The sequence below is a fragment of the Hyaena hyaena genome, unplaced genomic scaffold (assembly GCF_003009895.1).
Source record: "Hyaena hyaena isolate Hyena2069 unplaced genomic scaffold, ASM300989v1 scaffold_28, whole genome shotgun sequence".
In the NCBI taxonomy this organism is placed as follows: Eukaryota; Metazoa; Chordata; class Mammalia; order Carnivora; family Hyaenidae; genus Hyaena; species Hyaena hyaena.
Window position 1 is genome coordinate 1,145,075 of NW_024080660.1, and position 4,882 is coordinate 1,149,956.

Below are 4,882 nucleotides of genomic sequence, written 5' to 3' on the forward strand. Positions count from 1 at the left end.
GCTGATGAAGGGTTCTTCTGAGCAGAGGTTTTGCCCAGCCCCTCAAGATGCCTGCCCAGGGAGGCAGAGTTGCCCGGTGTCCAGCAGGTCTGGCCTGGCCCAGGGGGGAGCGGGATGGCTGGGGTGGTAGAGGGCGGCTCTCAGGTTCTCTGCGTCCCTGGCAGGATGGAATGAGGAGCAGTCCCTGCCAGAGCTCTTAGGTTTCCAGGGCCTGAGGAGATGGGCTCTGGGAGCCACTTTCTCAACACCAGGGGACTTCTGTTTCAGGAGGTCAGAAGGCTTCCCCCCCTCCCACCCCCCCACCCCCAGGCCAGGCTAGGGTGTGGGTAGTGGACTAAGAGTCTCCTGTTCCTTGAAGCCGTTCTAGGAGCTCTGGACTGCTCAGAGCAGAGGTTTCAATGAGAAGCAGGAGCTTCTCCACAAAGCTGTACAGCTTTCCTTAGGGTGGTGGACAGGAGGACTTTTCCACAAGGTCTCCTCCCCCACATCTGGGCAGGATTGCCCACAGCCCCTCCTCCCTGGGGACTGGAGGTGGAGGCGGGAGGGGGAAAGCTCCAATTCAGACCATTTCCCTGCCTGCCCTGCAGGGGCCGCTACAGGACCCAGGAGCACAGCGCCCCCTGGAGCCACGATGCCCAGGAGAAGCGTGTGCCCCGGGTCTGAGGTGCTCAGTGTGTCAGGTAAAGGGGTCCCTGCCTGCCTGTCCCTCTCCACAGCACACAGAGAACAGATGGCTACGGGTAGGGGTGACTCCAGCCTGGCCGTGGGTGCTGAGCCCTGGGGACCGTGGGAATCTGTGGGCTCCAGGAGCTTGGCTCTCTCAGGCATGGAGGAGACTCCATTCTGGGTAGAGGTGGGGGGTGGAGGGATTTCCAAGGGTCTCTGGAGGAGTGAGCCTCCTGATCGTGGGCTTAGCATCTTCAACTTAACTGAGTTGCTGATAACAGGGCGCTTGATTCTGTATTGTAGACAACTGTGTTGAGTCAAGCCCGGGAGGCTAAGTGCTGGAGAGTTCTGAGGGAGCAACCAGTCAGAGGAGGAAGCTCCCTGGCCCCAGGGCTGACTGCGACCAGCTACCCCATGGGAAGACAAAAGAAGGCAGGGGCAGGCCCTGTGTCGAGGCTTTTCTAAGAAGAGCCCATAAATGGGATACACAAGTTTGGGGACGCAAAGATACAGGGCAGTGGGAGAACTGGGTCAGGCAGTGGTCTCCTTGTTCAGAAGCAGGTTTTCCTGGGCAGTGTCGGTGTGGGGGGGTGGGGGGGAGGGAGGCAGATATTTAGGGGCTCTTAGCTCCCCGACCACAGGGCAGAATGGGATTATGATTTGGGGAATAGGGACAGGAGTCTCTGGTACAAGGAAGCTTTAGGATTTTATTGTTATTTTTTTAAAGTTTATTTTTGAGAGAGAGAGAGAGTGAGGGAGGGGCAGAGAGAGGGGGAGACCGAAAATCCCAGGCAGGTTCCACAAAGTCAGTGCAGAGCCCAAGGTGGGGTTCAAACTCACAAACTGAACCAAAGCGTGAGATCATGACCTGAGCTGAAATCAGGAGTCATATGCTTAACCCACTGAGCCACCTAGGTACCCCAGGAGATTTAGGATTTTAGCAACAACACTCCCAGAGGCAATCTGGCTCAGAGGCAGAAGGATGGACATCATTGGTGATGATTCTATGTTTTAGACAGCAGTGATGAGGCCTCTGGGAGCCCACCTCTGAATCGGAAATTTGCCCGTGCAGGGAGCACCCGGAATGGAAGACTCATAGACAAGTCGGAATGAGTCAGGCCCCTTTCTGAGGGTCCCATATCTTCTCATGGGGAGGGGGAGGGGAGCTGATGGTGAGAAGTTGGCACTGGCATCGTTCAGCCGATTCCTTTTCTCATACATGGCCTGCCTCCTGCAGCTTCACCCCTCAGTAGAGAAGCCACATCCCTAGGAAGGAGCATCTAACACCTGCCCAGGCCACTGCTCTCACAAACTTTCTGCTGCTGCCCCAAATATGCAGATGAATCCATATCCTCCCGAGCAACAATCCAGCAGAGTCACCGTTTTGCAATCAACTCACCAAGGCTCTTGGAATCCTAACTTAACAGGTGAGCAACTGGCCCTGGACCAGGCTGTGTTTCAACTCATTGCAGTCCCAGAGGTGATGGTGATGGCCCAGCCCTCACACGAGATGTCACCTGATGGGCACGAGTGTACCCACTTCTGGCTGCCCCCTTCACAGCCCTGGGCTCTGCACACATGTCCATTGTCAGAGCTGCCTCGACGAGGAGCCTGGAGCTGGGTGGGGAACGGGACCCCGGGGCTTTGAATTAAGGCTCAGCTAGCTTAGCAGTTATTCGGGAGCCGACTCCCATGTCCCCTGCCATATGCCTCTCCATGCCTATCTATTCTCAGCTGAACAGCCAGACTGAGCTTGTTAAACAAAAGGCAGAAGCCATACCACTCTTTTACTCAAAGCCTACTATCCATCCCATTCAAGGCCAAAGCCCGAGTCCTTACAATAGTCCTTGCCATAGATCTTGAAAGGCCTTCATGGCCTGTCCCATTACCACTCTGCTTCTGTCGCCTACCATTCTCCTTCCTCCTTCCACTACAGGCACACAGTCCTTGCTGTTCCATGAGCATGCCAAGCATGATCCTGCCCCTGGGCCTTTGCATTTGCTGTTCCTTTGGCCTAGAATGCTCTTTCCCTAAATATCCATATGGTTTGGTCCTCACTTAATGGACTGGCCCTTCGTGACTACTCAACTTTGGTTAATGAGATTTTTTCTGACCTCCATGTATCCATACAAACCTATATGAGCAAATGCAAAAAGAATGCCTTTAGAACAATAGTAACAGTAGTTTCTGTGAAGGAACTACTTGGCATGTATGTAAGCTCTACTTAGAAGAGGGCCTTTTCCATAGAAGGTACTCAATAAATAGATGCCAAAGAATGAATTCATTGATTTCCTGCTATGTGCCAGGGATTCTCCTAATATTTTACATGAATGAATGAATTCAGACCTCATGACAATAATACATACCGTGATTATCATCCCCATGTGAAGATGACAGAACTGAAGCTGGGGACATTTAATTTGCCCCTTACATGTGTTCATTCATTCATTTAATCCTTTCAACAGTAATAGGTACCATCATCTTTGCCATCGTACGGATGGGGGCACACAAATTGAGAGTTTATTTTGCTGAAGCTCACAGGGCCTATAAAGTAGAGGAGCTGAGCTTTGAACTCGCGCAGTTTGGGGTTTAACTGCTGTGCTGTGGCTTCTAGGCCCACCCCAGCGTGCTCTGCTGGCCAGGCACCGTGATGTGGGCGGAACCCAGGCCTGGTTGCTTCTGTTACTTCCAGCTCTAGCACTGCTACCATCTGCAGTCTCTTCATTCATCCCCTCCTGACACCCCCGCAGGTAGACAGGCTCTGTTCTTAGCATTGCCTCCCAGCCTCTGGGGCCCTACCCAGGGAGGCTTTCTCAGAGGACTCTATCAGCCCAATTGACAAGGGAGGTTCCAAGGCTAATATGAGATTTCAAGTCCATTCACATTCAGGATTTCAAAGCCTGTCTAGAAGAGTTCTGGTCATTTGTGGTCACTGGGGGTGACTTAAAGATCTCTCTCTTTACAATCCCTTCTGGACAATCCCTTCTATATCTGGCCATTCATCATGCAGACACCTGTCCATTGTCAGACCTGTCTCCATGAGAAGCCAGGAGTCTTACCTGACTCCCCACATGACTGCCTTTCCACATAGGCTTCAGAGGTCCACAGCAGGCCCTAGGCCTGGAGAAGCTGGTTCTTGATGCTGAGACACCTGCCCAGGTCCTGATGGTTTTGAGCCTTCTTGGCAGAGGATATGGGGATAGGATGGTCCTGCTTTCTTGTTCCATCTGAGATAATCAGCCAGCCTCCTCCCGACTACATCCCTTTGCAGGACTGCACCAATCTGAAAGAGAAGCCTATAAGTTCATTGTGGAATTTCTAGAACAAGGACAACCGGTAAGGAAATTGTCTGGACCTTTTGAGAGCTGAGGAGAAAGAAAAAAAATGAGGACTCATGTTCCCTTGGGTTTTGGATACTAGCCCTGGTTTGAAAACCACCTGAAATTCGGCCCATTTTTGCTTTCTGACCTGGACAATCTGATCTGAAAGAATTGTCCATGTGGACCCCTAGCACCACTGTCCCTAGAGGGTTAACAGGGGCCCAGGACATTGATGAGCATCGGTCTAGGGGATAGGGGGAACTATGTTGAGAAAATCAAGTGAGCTATCTATCCTGGCTGCTCTGAGGTCTGGGCTGGAGGTGCAGGGAAGGGTCTGGGGTATAGGTTTTAGGTGTGGCCCTAGGAGAAGCTAAGGGCTAAGGCCTGGCTCCTAGGCAAAAAGTTTCTGTGTTTTTTTTCCCTAGTCTGAGTCAGAAAAACTGAAGTTCCTGGGGGCTGTGGAAGCCTTGAGTGCCACTGTTCGTGCCCAGGCAAATGGCAATATGAATGATTACTTTCCCAAAACCATTCTGGCCAAGAAAATTGAGGTGAGAAAGACCCACGCTCTTCTGGGAGTTGGTCATCCAGGGAGGAGGAAAACCAAGTCACAGAGCCAAGGGCTGGCATCTCTCTGAGAGAGATTCTTGTTTCCTCCTGGCCCTTCTAGGTATTAATCCTTGAAGAATCCACCGAGGTCTTGGTCAGCTGTGTGCGTCAGCAAGCCATGCTCTGCATCGTGGCCCTGAGGTTCCTTCCCTGCTATTACCTCTTCTGAGCCCTTGGGCCGCTGATGCTGAGAACATTTGGGTTGGGAGGAAGGGCAAGGTTTGAGGACCTGAGTTTTGGGTGTGGGTGGCAGGGCCCCCTGATTGCCGCCTCATCTACCAGCATCCTGG